This window comes from Neophocaena asiaeorientalis, unplaced genomic scaffold, assembly GCF_003031525.2.
Source record: "Neophocaena asiaeorientalis asiaeorientalis breed wild unplaced genomic scaffold, Neophocaena_asiaeorientalis_V1.1 scaffold1, whole genome shotgun sequence".
Lineage (NCBI taxonomy): Eukaryota > Metazoa > Chordata > Mammalia > Artiodactyla > Phocoenidae > Neophocaena > Neophocaena asiaeorientalis.
The window spans coordinates 5,960,146-5,975,338 of NW_020171981.1; positions in this window are offsets into that span (position 1 = coordinate 5,960,146).

Genomic DNA, 15,193 nt, shown 5'->3' on the forward strand with positions numbered 1-15,193 from the left:
TAAGGCATGTGGGCTCAGTAGTTGTGGCAGGTGTGCTCAGTAGTTGTGGTACACGGGCTTAGTTGCTCTGCAGCATGTGGGATCTTCCCAGACCAGGGATTGAAGCCGTGTCCCCTGCGTTGGCAGGTGGATTCTTAACCACTGTGCCACCAGGGAAGTCCCTCATTCATTCATTATTATCAGTGTGGACTCATGGATTCTTGTTTTATTCAGTGAGTTATAATCCATTATTACCATTATTTATTTTGATGCTCAGATTATCCCAATTATGTACAGTATCTGCTTACAGCTGTTTCCCATATCCTGTAATCCTTTCACATACCCATCATTTTATGAGCACTTTCTTACTTCCTGGTACATCAAGATGTTCTGTGTTCAACTTGTACTTTCCCTGCCCCAGCCCTGGATTCTGTCATTTCTCCACGGAGCCACATTTCCTTTCAGTGGGGAATCGGTGTACTCATTCCTGTGCGGATGCCAAGAAGAATGCTTCTAGACCCTTTTAGTGGACAGAACTAGGAACACGCATACACACATTTGTCTGTACATATTTCTGTGTATATATATTTAAGACCACAAGTTCATACTGATACTTCCAATTCCATTTCAAAGCCAAAGGGTTCTCCCTAGCTTTCTCCAGTTCCATTTTATAGCTCTCTTCTCCAACAGTGAGAAATCTGGCTTTCCTAACATCTTTAATATATATTTACTCATTTGCTCAATCTGACAGTTACACAGACCAAGTAGTTCCAGAATTGCTTACTTGAAATACAGTTGGGTTGATTGTTTGTGGTTGCATTTTAGGGTTCTTCCCAATCCTTACTCATATTTTTTTGAGTATATAAAACATTATCATGATTCTAAGAGTCAAAACTATACAAAAATTTATGTTTAGAGATGAGTCACTTGACATTTCCATGCCTTCTATCCCCTGCAGGAAAATATCTCCTCAATTTCTGACTTATCCTTCCTGTGTTTCTTTTTGAAAAATCAAACAGATAAATGTATGTTTCCTTATTATTCCTTTTTTACAGAAAAGGTGGTGTAAACATTCTTTTCTACTGTGCTTTTTTTTTTTTCACTAAACGGTGTATCTGGAGATACTAGTAAGTTTCCCTCCATGAACGTTTAACCATTTTGCACTCCCACCAGCCACACATGGGAGCACTTGTTTCCCCACAGCCTCATCAGCAGTGTTGTCAAATTTTGTAACTTTTCCAATTTGATAGTAAGAGATGAAATGTTAAAATCTAGGTTTTATTATCCTTGAGGTATGGTGAGGCCAGCAGATGAGGAGACAACTGATGTTAAAAAGGTGGTTTCCCAAGAGGAAGGGGACATGGCATGCCACACAGGGCCACGCACTAGGGGTTGGCCAGGAGGCAGAAGGAATGAGGGGGAAATGTAGACAAGAGCCTTTCATGGGAAGTTTGAAAGGTAGGGTAATCAGGCTAAGCAGGTGTAGGATTGGCTACTTTGTATCATTTCATTAGGCTCTGGGGTGTCAGGGCCGCCCCTAGTTGTCTGGTATCTGGTCCGGGGGTTGATTGGGGCAGGCACAGTGTGAGAGCTTTATATCCTGCCAGAGTGGAATTCTTTTATTGTTCTAGCTTTATCAGTTAGTAGGCCTTTGTTTTTGTTTTTGTTTTTTAGCGGTACGCGGGCCTCTCACCGTTGCGGCCTCTCCCATTGTGGAGCACAGGCTCCGGACACGCAGGCTCAGCGGCCATGGCTCACGGGTCCAGCCGCTCCGTGGCACGTGGGATCTTCCCGGGCCGGGGCACGAACCCGTGTCCTCTGCATCGGCAGGCGGACTCTCAACCACTGCGCCACCAGGGAAGCCCGTTAGTAGGCCTTTTTAATTGTTGGGAGATTAATTCTGTATGCGTCTCTTGCATGCAGTTAGTGGAGCATAGGCATTGGCTGTCTTTGTCTGGACTTGTTCAAGAATATTTGTATAGTGAACAACCTTGAAAGTTAGAGATAGTGTCTCTCTCCAGAGCAAAGAGCAGGTTTCTTTTTTCTTTTTTTTTGGCCATGCCACGTGGCTTGTGGGACCTTAGTTCCCTGACCAGGGATCGAACCAAGGCCCTGGCAATGAAAGCGCTGAGTCCTAACCACTGTACTGCCAGGGAATTCCCAAAGGGCAGGTTTCTTTACTGTCCAGTATACTAAAGATAATGTCTCCCTCTGGGACAAAGGTCAGGCAGGCCTACTGCCTGATAGAAAAGGTTCTGGTTTCCTAAACTTGGGGATCCTCCTCCGTAAGTTTTTTATTATTAAAAAAAAATCTATTTGCACATACTACTTTGAAAGAAGGAAAAAACACGTTTAATGACTGAGGAAAGTATTGAGGCAAGTGGTTCAGAGGGCAGCCTCATGAGCCTCCTACGCGCACCTGTGTGGTATGGAGAAGACAGCTGAGAGCTCCTGGTACCCCCAGAAGGCCCAATGCCACCACTGAGCCTGAATAGACCTGAGGTTTCAATGAAGAGTGAGACTGAAACCAACATACTTCCCTGTTTCTGTGATTAACGATACAGGGACCAGGCAAAAACTACTTGGCTGCTTGCTCCAGGAAATACTTGCTCCTGGGAGACAAGACTGTGAACCCACTAAATAGTACTTGGCCCTTAGCAGACCCTCAGACTGCCTTCTAGGATTGGAGACCCAACTAAATTCAATTTCGCTTTATAAAAAGGATGGCAGCTTTGGGAAGGGAGGGTGGCATTGGAGGAAGAATACTACTGGGTTACTTGTGAATGCAGGGCCATCGATGATTTGCTTAACTTTCTCTGAGCCTAGTTTCTTCATCTATACAATGGGTGATAATGATTCCATCTGTTCTGCAAGGATAGAATATAAAAAAATATGTTCTGTGAATTAGAGCTCTGTATCAGTTGTTACTATTGTCGTTGCTTGATGGAATCCTGGTGTCCATAGAGAAGCCAATCCAGATGAAAACCCTGGGTTACCACTAGGGGGCAGGAGAGGACAGGGGCCTCCATTTCTTCAGGGACAGTTCTGTTTACCAAAGACCCCTCACCTGCTAGCCCCACTTTCCCTCAGCTGTTTTGTTTGCTTCCTGGGGATGGGGGGGGCACTATTGTAGCCAGATAATTTTTTTCTTTGGTCTTTGAATCAGTAAGAAGGCTCCCTTGAGAAAGATGCTGACTTATAAACAGACATGCTGGCTATTAACCACCTTATGGTGCTGGAACTGCAAGGTGGGTGGGTAAGCAGAGTTCCAGGGCGGCTGAACAAGACCGGAGATTTGAATTTATGAAAACTTGTTGGGGTGGTGGATTGTCTCTTCTGGTGCCCCTACACCACAAATTTCAAGCGGCTGAGAATCCTCGCTGCCGTCTGTGGGGCTTCTCCCTAGTGCGTTGCTGCTGCTTTTCATTCTCTAGGGTTGTGGGTGTCTCCTTCACTTCAGGAGATTCAGGCAGAAGGGCAGCTGAGAGTCCCATCACCTGCCCAGCCTACGTGCTGCTGTGAATTGTGGGACTCTCCCTGCCCTGACTTGTTTCTTCCAATCTGTTTCTATGTGCTGGTTGGTTTCTATGGTATTTGTTGTTTTTTATTTACAAAGTAATATAATGCTTCTGGTTAATAATAAAAAAAGTCAAAACCTCAAAAGCCTGGAAAGTAGAAAATTCAGTTTTCCTGGGCACCTTCCAGGAATCCCCCGAGTTCCCACAAAGACAGGGGCCCAGCACATAGGACAGACCAGTGCCTGGCACCTCAAGGTACTCAATGTTTGTTGAATGAATAAAAGAATTATGGGGCTTCCCTGGTGGCGCAGTGGTTGGGAGTCTGTCTGCCGATGCAGGGGACGCGGGTTCGTGCCCCGGTCCAGGAGGATCCCACGTGCCGTGGAGCGGCTGGGCCCGTGGGCCATGGCCGCTGAGCCTGCACGTCCAGAGCCTGTGCTCCGCAATGGGAGAGGCCACAACTGAGAGGCCCGCGTAATGCAAAAAAAAAAAAAAAAAAAAAAAAAAAAAGAATTATGAGTGAATGAGCAGTTCGGTATAAATTTTCCAATATTTTTTCTATGTGTACACCAGCATAAATATATTTAGGAAAAAAATTGGGATCATGGTATAAATGTGGTTCTGGACTTCCTTCTTAATTGAACAATTCATTGTGGGTATTTTTCCATGTTACTATACAGCAAGGTTTCTCAAAATTGCCCCCTCTGAAGAACAGCAGATTTATATAGACCTACCTCTTTTTTTTGTTGTACGCGGGCCTCTCACTGCCGTGGCCTCTCCCACTGTGGAGCACAGGCTCCGGACGCGCAGGCTCAGCGGCCATGGCTCACAGGCCCAGCCGCTCTGCGGCATGTGGGATCTTCCCGGACCGGGGCACGAACCCGTGTCCCCTGCATCGGCAGGCGGACTCTTAACCACTTCGCCACCAGGGAAGCCCTAGACCTACCTCTTCTTTTGGGTGCCTCAGAGTATTCCAGAATGTCACTGTGGAATTTTTTGGCTAATTCCTCATTAATGTATCGTTTCCACACCCTTGTAAGGGGCCTACCTGAGCACTTGTGTAACGTCTTCTGCAGGAAACTTCCTAGAATTGGGATTGCCAGACCAAAGCAAGGGCATGCATGTACCAATCTGGGTCCCATTTCACTCCATTCTTTATGGCAATGGGAATTAAATTTTCAATCTTTGCCAATCTGATGATGTTTATAAGCAATGGCACTTCTTATTTTGTTCTCTTGTGGAATTGTATTGGACATTTCTTCTAGGAACATGTTAAAAACAGTAGTGATCACAAGGAACTCCTTCCTGGCTCTGACTTTAGCAGTGTGCTTGGAAAAACTGTTATCCCTTAGACATGTATGTGTACATTTTGTAGCTATAAATTCATTTTCCAAATACTCTGCACTGAGGTTTTAATGTTCTTTTTGATCATAAGGTTGCTTATGAGAGAGATTTAAAGTTTCTAAGTGGTTGGAAGACTTCATTTCTACTTTTATTATTTATTTATAATTTTTTCATTTGTGGCCAAAAAATAGGGCTTGTATGTACTATTTCTTTTGGAATTTACTGAGATTTCCTTTGCAGCTCAAGTCAATTTTTACATACGTTTATAAACATTACATTACCACTAGAACTACACCAGAGCTACAACAGAGCAGAGACTCCCCCAGCTGTGTCCTCAGAGCTTTGAACAATACCTGGTGCATGGTCAGTGCTCAGTGTAAATCTGTTAAGTAAAGGAGTGGACGAGGGGCCCTTGGAAAGGTGTACTTATTGCTTGCAACATATAATTTCTGAGAAACATGATTATTTTCTTTGTTTTTCAAGTATCTGATCTGTTAAGGGCTGAGATGTGTTTCCACTTGTCTGCTTTTCCATGCATTTTCTAAAGTTTTTGCCTTACATATGTTTTTTTAAAAAAAAATAACAGCTTTATTAAAATATAATTGTCATGCAGGGACTTCCCTGGTGGTGCAGTGGTTAAGAATCCGCCTGCCAATGTAGGGGACGTGTGTTTGAGCCCTGGTCCAGGAAGATCCCACACGCTGCAGAGCAGCTAAGCCCGTGTGCCACAACTACTGAAGCCCGCCTACCTAGAACCCATGCTCCGCAACAAGAGAAGCCACCGCATTGAGAAGTCCGCGCACTGCAAGGAAGAGTAGCCCCTGCCCGCCGCAACTAGAGAAAGCCTGCACGCGACAACGAAGACCCAACGCAGCCAAAGATAGATAAATAGATAAATGTTAAAATATATATAATTGACATGCCATAAAACGTATTCATTTTAAAGTATACAATTTAGTGGTTTTTAGTATACTCACCAGGTTGTGCACCTGTCACCACTGTCTTCTTTCAGAACACTTCCATCACTACGAAAAGAAATCTCGTACCCACCAGCAGTCATTCCTCATTTCCCCTTGCCTAACTCCTGGGAACCGCTAATCTATTTTCTCTATGGATTTGCCTGTTCTGGACGTTGCTTAATGGAATCATGCAATATGTGGCCTTTTGTGTCTGGCTTCTCTCACTTGACATGTTTTCAAGGTTCATCCATGTGGTAACATGGATCACACTTCATTCCCTTTTGTTGCTGAATAACGGTCCATTGAGTGGGTATTTATCCATTCATCAGTGGGACATTTGGGTTGTTTCCACTTTGGGGCTAACTGTTATGAATTATGCTGCTATGAACATTCTTGTACAAGTGTCTGTGTGGACATATGTTTTCACTTCTCTTGAGCATATATAGGAGTGGAATGGCCAGGTCATAGGATAACTATATGTTTTACATTTTGAGGATCTGTCAAACTGCTCTCCAAAGTGGCTGTACCATTTTACAGTCCTTAACAATGTAAAAGTGTTCCAACTTACCCATATTCTTGTTCATACTTATTATTACCTGTCTTTTAATTTTAGCCATCCTAGTGGGTGTGAGGAACTCTTGTCTGACTTCCCGCCTGGGGTTTTGTATTTCTCTAATGACTAACCATGTTGAGCATGTTTTCATGTGCTTATTGGCCATTTGTACATCTTCTTTGGAAAAATGTACATTCATATCCTTTGCACATTTTAAAATTGGGTCTTTTTATTATTGAGTTGTAAGAGGGTGTTTTTGTGTTTTTACATATTCTGGACACAAGTCTCTTATCAGATATATGATTTGCAAATATTTTCTCCTAGTCTGTGGGTTGTCTTTTCATTTTCTTGACGTGCCTCTGTTTTTATGTTATGTTATTTGGTGCCCATCTTACCCCCTTCAGCATTATAAAGAGATCTGCTTTGTCCTATGGATTTCTTTCTGAGTTGAATTCAGCTTTGATCTTCAGGTCATGACCTTGGTTTTCTTTTGATTTGCACGTGCCTGTGCATCTTTGCCTGTTTCTAAAGTGTGTACCACTGTTGTCAGCATGTCTCTTCTGAACATATGGTCAGCGCTCAGCCAAAGTTACTTCCTTCCTCCTCTCTGTCCTCATATAATGCCCCTCCCCAGACCACGCCTCCCTGGAGTAGCCACTGCAGTCACCAGGCTGAGGGCCTAAGTCCAGACCCCACAGAAGACGTGGTCCTCTCTCAGCACCCCCTGGGAGCCTCGCAGGCCCTTTCCCTTTCCCCCTCCCCCTCCTCCCATCCAGGGCCGTTGGCGGGTCAGGTCGGAGCCACCGAGCTGCCATTCCCCTGATGTCCACCAGGGGCCGCCCCACTCCTGCCTGAGTTCCCTCCAAGAACTCGGCGTTTTAATTAACCTCGTCCCTCCCAGTCCTTCCATCTCTCCCAAAACCACCTTCGGGTTTAAAGCCCCAGAGCAGCATTCCCAGTTACCCAAAGAGCCCATCTTTGCAGCCACCGTGATTTAAGCTGTCTTGTGGGAAATCAGCCCAATGCATTTCAATACCTCTGTGCTGAACTTTCCTCACCTGGGAATAATTTCCCACCTCTCTCAGAAGTAATACATGTAGTGTTTAGCATGGAGCCTGACACACAGTAGGCGCTAATAAAAACAAGTCACTTTACCAAGGCTTCAAAATCCTACTAGTGTCTCTCTCCACAAATCTCCTGAAAGCTCTCCAGTCTGTCCATCCTTTGCTCTCTTGGACAGTGACCGTGGTGGGGTTCCTTGGGGTGGGATGCCTTTGCAGTAGGTACAAACTTCGCAGGCCACAAAGTCAGATGTGTGAACATTTTTACTTTCCATAACTGACTTTAATTTCCATCTCAGTTTTCCATGTTGCATGGTGTGGAAGCATTTTCTGAAAGAATTCAGGATTCCCTCAGGTCAGTTTTGTTTCTGCCTTCCTTTCTCCCTGGGGTTCCAGCTAGTGCTGTCAGTAGGGAGAGGGCTTCTGATCTTGGTCACTCTCATTTGCTCTGCTGGCATCAGTGAAGATGGGCTCTGGCCCCACTGACCATCATTTGCTGGCCTCCATCCCTGCTGCTGCCCACAACTGCCAGCATCCACTGAGCGGGCCCGTGGTTCATCCAGCCTCCTTTGTCATCATATCATGCTGACCCTCACTCTTCTGGCCCCAGAACCCTCTCTCAGACACTTCTGTGGGAAACTCTGGAGCAGGAGCTATCTCCGGCCCTCTCTGTCTAGACAAGCCACACCTCCAGGTCTCTTTACATGTACCTATGTGTTGGGTATTCTGAGAGGGTGGTGTCCTCACACCCTCACCCAGGAAGCAAGCTGCTTCCTCCCTGAGCTCTGTGCTTCCCCATTCCAGCCCATTCTCTGGTTGGGAAGAGAATGCTCCTTCATGGTTAGTGTTTTTACTGAGGCAAGGACCTCAGTATTCAAGGCTTAGCTCCTTTTGCTTCTCTCCGGTTCTTCAGGAACAGCCCTGCCCTGGGGACACCCTCACTGCCGTCTGCGCTGGGGCAAGGTGGTATGACATACTAGGAAAGAAGCCTGGTTGATATTTCCAAATAGCAGCCAGCTACACCTTTACCCTCTTTTCTGGGTTCTCTGAGTACAGGCTGACACATGGCCGCAGCACTCCAGGGAAGTTTTGTGCTCTTGGTGATGTGTAGGGTGGAGCCAGGGTGAGGGCTGACCGGGGTTTTCTGAGGGTTGGTACTCGGCCCGTTTGGAGGGCAGACAAGCCAGAATCCCTGGTTGCAAACAACAGAAAATAAGTCTAGTGAACTACAGCCTAAAAGGAATTTTCTGGAAGGATGATGGGTGGCCCATAGCATCACAAGATAGGCTGGAGAACCAGCATATCAATTGGGCAGGAACCCAGAAGGCTGGGAGGTAGAGCCACAGGCAGAACTAGTGAGGGTGGGCCTGCTGACGTCACGATCACCCCTTGCTGCTGGCTGCTGGGCCCCCAACATCAGAGGAGAAACATCTCAATGGTCCCAGCTTCTCTGTGACCCTCCATTGGTGTTCCGGTCCTAGGCAGGAAGATGTGCTCAGGTTGAGTGGCCAAGCTCTCTGTGCGGGGATCTGGGAGAGGGAGTTTGGTTCCACCCGGCTTCCTTAGGGGAACCCTGCCTCCTGCCTGTCTAGGGATCCGCCCACCCACCCCGGGTTTGGATGCTAAGCAACCGAAAACAACAAACGCCATACATCTCTTTTGTTTCCCCAGTTGTGCGTGTGCCAAGGGGCAGTTTCAAACCTGCCTCATCTAGGCAGTCTGATACCTGGAGCGCTGCTTGTTCACACCACTCAGAGAGCTTGCCAAATCTGGTTAAGTCATGTAAACAGACTAAGTGCTTCTAGCTAGTTCTTAAACCGGTCTCCTTACCATGGCTAGTGTAGTGGCTAACATTTATTGAAATATGTCCCAGGCACTGAGCTAAGTGCTTTACATCGACGATCTCCTTGGGTCTTAGTTACCACCATCCTTCCAAGGAGGAAACTGAGGATGGATGGTTTAGCAGCTTTCCCACATTCACACGGGTTTACACGGGAGGAAAGAAAACGTGAATGCAGGCAGCCTGTCTCTGAGGTTGGCTGGGAAGGGGCTCTACTTTCTGTAATCCAGCAGAGACAGACATTAAACCAGTAAACAGGATTATGTACATGATACAATGAGCACTGGAAAGGGGAAGGGCAGGGTGGGAGGAGAAACAATAACAGAACTGATCATCTGTAGGGATAGGTGGGGGTCCTGGGAAGGTGTCTGTGAAGTGCTTTGAAGCTGTGGCCCCAATGACAAGGATTAGCCAGGCAAAGCAAGGGGAAAGTGGCAAGAGCAAGTGACGAAGGCCTGAGGCAGGAGAGAACAGAAAAAGGGCCGGTACAGCTGGAAGGGGGAGAGGGGGCCTCTGGGAGGGATGCCAAGGCGTTCGGGCAAGGTCTCCATGCTGTCTTCAGCTCAGAACTCCCCCCTTCCTCCCGTGGGCTCACCCCCACCTGCAGTCCTTGCGCAAATCCTCCCGTTCTAACCTCCCAGTGGCCAGAATCCCACCTCTTCTCCCCGCCTCCACGGTGGCCAGCCTGGGCTCATCACTGCAACATCCTCTGGCCCCCTGTCTCCGTGCTTCTGCCACATTCCTGTATCTATTCTCACCAGCACTAAAACTGTCACACCTGCCTCAGCTTCTCATTTTCACAAAGGAAAAAGCCCGAGTCTCACAAGGGTCTGCAAAGTCCTCTGTGCTCTGGCCCCGTGGCCTCCCTGAGGCTGTCCCTCCCTCCCTGGGCTGCAGCGCCAGCCTGCCGTCTCTCTCGAGCACACCGGGCAAGCTCCTGCCTTCCGGCCTTTGCACTGGCTGTTCCTTCGGCCCAGCCCAGAATGTTCTCCGCACATATATCTCTGGGTCCCTCGTCAGCCGCAGGCCTGCCCCGGCGTGTTCTCGTGGTGAACTGGAGGGCAGAGGCAGAAATGCACAGCTCTGCACTTGTGCCTCTTCTGCTCACAGCCTACTGACCAGTCACGGGACTGAGTCCACAGTCGGAGGGAGGGGCACTAGGACCGTAGACGGGACACGTGAGGAGGCCAGGAGGGCCGAGGACTAGGGCCCTTGTGCACTTGACTGAGACCAGGGACCTGAGCTCCGGATCCCCACTCCCATCCCACACACAGGGACCCACCTCCTTCAGTCACCATTCTGTTCTCATTCAACAAATATTTCTTGAGCGTTTGAGGTGTGGTAAGCCCTGTTCTGGACGCTGAGGGCACAGCAGCACGTAAAGTGACAGGTCCCTGTCCTTTGGGAGCTTACAGTGTGGGCGATGACATACCATCAACAGACACAAGCGCTATGAAGTGCACCGTGAGGCCTGGGAGGTGAGGAAACAAGAGGCAGGGGCCCTGCTGGAGGTGGAGCAGCGACGGGAGGCCTTGCCCATGAGATGTTTGAGCAGAGCCCTAATGGGGGAGAGAGCGAGCCACGGGGTGTGTGGGGAAACAGGTTCGGGGCAGGGCAGCTGCAGGCACAGAGGCTCTGGGGCAGGAGGTGCCGGGTAAGCCTGTGGAGCAGCGAGGGGCCCCGGGCCCTGCAACCGGGAGGAAGGCGCTGAGCCTGTGGCGATGACCGGGGTGCCATGGGGCTGTGTGGTCTAATGAGCACCTGGATTCTGCTCCAGGTGTGAAGGGAGCTGTAAGAGGGTGGCGAGCAGAGGGCTGAATTATATTTCCAAAAGGCTGCCCTGCAAGGGAGGTGGGGATCCCCGGGAGGGGGGGGGGGGGCTGTAGCAGTCATCAAGGAGAGAGCTGGTGATAGCGATGGGGCCATGGAGGGGGTCAGGGTCAGATACGCCTTGAAGGTGGTCCCAGCAGGATCTGCTGATGCACTGGAGGAAAGGGAGGTGGGAGTCAAGGAAGGCTGATGCTTTGATCTGAACAAGTGGGAAATGGAGGTGCTGTTTGCTCAGATGGGAAGTTCCAGGTGGGAACTCAGCTTTAGACGTCAAATGTCCTCTGGGAGGAGACGGTCTTTGGAACTTGGACAGAGCGACCGAGGAAGGTGTGGGGTCTAGGGGTCCCCCACCTTCTACTGTGTGGGGGAAGCAAGAGGCCTTAGAGGGTCACTAGCCACTTCATTCATTCGGCAAAAACTTACTGAGCACCAAGGATAAGCCAGACACTTTTCTGGACGCTGGGGAAACAGCAGAGAAGAGAGACAATGTCACCACTCTGATCTGGTACCTTGCTTTCTAGTGGGGGAGACAGGCCATGAATAAGCAAACACGTGTAAAAGATAAGATTGTTTCAGAGAAGGATGCGTGTTACGAGGAAACAGAGCACAGTGGTGGAGGGGGACTGCTGGGGCAGTCACACCTGGGCAGGGTGGTCACCCAGGCAGCCACCCAGCACCAAACTCACACTCCTGAGGAGGACCGCAGCCCCACTTGGCTTCTCTTTGTCCCCCAAAGAGGCTGCCGTGTCATGGAGAGGGGAGAGAAGAGGAGTGATCTTCGGGGGTCTTTGGGAGGGGCTTTGTCCTGGAGGAGGAGGCCCTGTGGAAATGTCCTCATTCCCAAGCTCCGGGTATTAGGAATCTCTGACGGACAGACAGGTAGAAATGGAGAGGCACAGGGACAGAGAACCCGCGAGAGGTGCATGATTGTGTCCCTACAGAACAAAACTACTCAGCCCACAGCAAGATTCTTCTCTGAGAGTTTGGAAAGGGGGCTGCACCCTCTGTACTGGTTTGAGAGTTTCTGCTATGCAAAGAATTTTCTTTGTGCTTCCTGGAGCTTTATCCTGCAAAGTATGGGGAGTGGAGGATGGAGTCTCTGAAGCCTCACAAGCCACAGTTCCCCTCTCAGCCCTGCCATTGCGGAGAAGGCGGACCTCAGGTGACCTGCCTGTGTCCTTTGGGGACAGCAAGAATTTCACACAGGGGAGAAATTTAGGCCGATTAGATTTTGAAGAAGCGGACTCAGACAATTGTCTGCAAGGTTCAGGGGTGGTTGGGGTCCTTGCAACAAGTTAGGAGGCGAATACAAGAGCCGTGGCAGGGTGCAGAGAAGAGGGGGGTACGATTTGGGAGACGTAAGTTCAAATGCACGTGGAGAGTGTGGGTATGGGACTGAGGGACTGGGAAGGTCATGGCCTATCCTGAGGTTTCTAGTTTAAGCACTTGAGTGAATGATGAACTATTTACTGAGTTATGAACCACAGAAGGAGAAACAGATTTGGGGGGGAAAAAAGGATCAAGTTCTGTTTGAGAAGTCTGGCACGTTGCTAGAAATATGACTCTGAAGTTTAGGAAAGAAGGTGGACGGAGCAGAAGAAATGCTGAGTCTGAGGTTACCAGGGCCTGGAGGGTGTTTGTGGCAGAGGAAGGCTGGATGATAACTCTGCCTCTTTCCCTTGCTTTCTGGGGCCACACTGAGAACACACTTTCAGCCTCCCTTACAGTTGTGTGGCCATGTCCATGTGGCTGGGTTCTGGCCAGTGGAGTGAAGGCTGATGCCACTCGCAGACCTGGCCCATCCCATCCATTCTGGTCGCCAGTCCCCTGCCATAGGGGTCAGCAGCCTTTTCCTGTAAAGGGCCAGACAGTAACTATTTTAGGCCTTGTGAGCCACACAGCCTCCTCTGTGATGGTCCAGAAGGGCCTCCTCTGTCCTTGTAGCATGAAAACAGCTGTGGCAACATGTAGATGATGGTCTGACTGTGTTCCAATAAAACTGCGTGTACAAAAACAGGCCAACCTCTGCTCTGCTCTCTCCTAATTTGCTGCCTGGGTTCTGGTGTCCGGGTCTCCCTCAGAAGCCGTGTATTGAGAATGGCACACCTTTAATCTGTCTATGTCACTGAATGACTGCAAGGAACAGAGGTCCCTGGTCATTTGCTCCCTAGCTTGCCTTTTAACACGAGTGAAAAATAAATTTATAGTGTGTTTAGCAAATGAAACTTGGTGGGGGCGGTTATCTCTTGTATGAATTAGTGTTACTTTAGGACAGAAATTGGTCCCAGGAGTGGGGTTAAAACCCGTAGTTAAAAACCGTAGTGAAAATCTGAAATGTACGGCCCTGGTTTGTGTTGGTGGGGGAGGTGGCGAGGAGACCGCCGCGGGTCCAGGAAGGTGGAGACCCGTGCTTTGCGGCGGCAAAACCTTTGGTAGGACGGTTGCTAGAGATGAGCAAGCCCCTGTCCTCATTCTCGGGGAAGCAGGCAGGTTGTAGAGCAGATTGTCACAGAGAGCCTTGGTTGTCACAGACAGTATTTAGCAGGGTATTAGAGGAATAAGATGAGCCCAGGCAAAAACTGGCTGGTTTGCAAGCAAGACTAAAGTGAAACAGAAAGATTCCAGAAATCTGGGGCCTTGGTTGGGAAAGTTGACTGCTTCTAGACGCAGACAGAAAGAAGTCATATTCAACAGCCCTTTGAGCAGCGAGGGCCCATTAAGCCTCAGCCCTGAGCCAGGTCAGAGTAAGGAGGGGGTCCTTCCTCCCGGCCTGAGAGCCTCCGGTGTCCTTTAGTACATTCAGGGGGATGGCCTGAGGGCAGGAAGCCAAAAACCAGTCTGGAGAACCATGTTCAAAATGAGTTTCGCATGTGGTCACTGGCACCTGAGACTGACTGGAAGCAGGGAGATGAGGAGACTTGCAGGTTTTTTTTTTTTTTTGCGGTACGCGGGCCTCTCACTGTTGTGGCCCCTCCCGTTGCGGAGCACAGGCTCAGCGGCCATGGCTCACGGGCCCAGCCGCTCCGTGGCATGTGGGATCTTCCTGGACCGGGGCACGAACCCACGTCCCCTGCATTGGCAGGTGGACTCTCAACCACTGCGCCACCAGGGAAGCCCGACTTTCAGATTTTGAGGGATCCGTCCTGTCAAATAAGCCAGAAGCCTGAACTAAAAAAAAAAAAATCTCTGATCCTTTGGACCTTAAAACCACCTTCAGGCCTCAGAACTTTTACCAGTGGGAGCTGCAGGCTGAAGGAGAGAAGCAGTGACCAAGGAAGGCACTTCCTTAAAACCCACACCAAACAGGCTGCTGGAGCAGAGTGGCAGGAAGAGGCCTTGGAGGGGGAACAGGGACTGCAGAGGACACTGGACAGGGCAGAGTCTCCTGGCAGACGCTTTCCCAGCGCCTGTCTGGCTGGATTTCACAGTTGCTGTGATCACGGTCTGCTCTTCACCTTCCATTCTTCTCCTGACTGCGGTGTGTGTTGTGGATATCCTGCCACTGGATGGTGTGTGTGTGTGTGTGTGTGTGTTGGGGCAGGGGGAGGGAAGGACACAGATAACTTGTTCTTTTAGTTTGTTGGTTTCCAGATCACAAGGAACCACACTGGACCTGGAGAGAGAACTGTGCATCTCCTGGCGGTACCAGGGTGTGGCCAAGGTCCCAGGAAGAAGTGAGGGCACAGGAGTGAGAGCGTGTTCTATGTGGGAGAGAAAGAGAGAAATGGCGCTTCAGTGACCAGAGGGGCAGCCTGGGCAGGGACTAGTCTGTGGCTCGCCCCTCCTAACCCCCCTGCTTCCAGGTGCACCCCTAGACCACATCTCCCTCCTTCTTTGTGGTTAGCTGTGGCCATGGGCGGTGCTATGGACTGGATGTTTGGGTCCCCCCCCCAAATTCATATGTGGAGATCCTACCCCCAGTGTGATGGTTTCAGGAGGTGGGGTCTTTGGGAGGTGATTGGGTCATGAGAGTAGAGTCCTCATGGATAGAATTAGGACCCTTATAAAAGAGGCCACAGAGCTCTCCTGCCCCTTCCCCCATGTGAGGACACAGCAGGACGAGCTGGCTGTGAACCAGGAAGTGGGCTCTCACCAGACACCCAATCTGC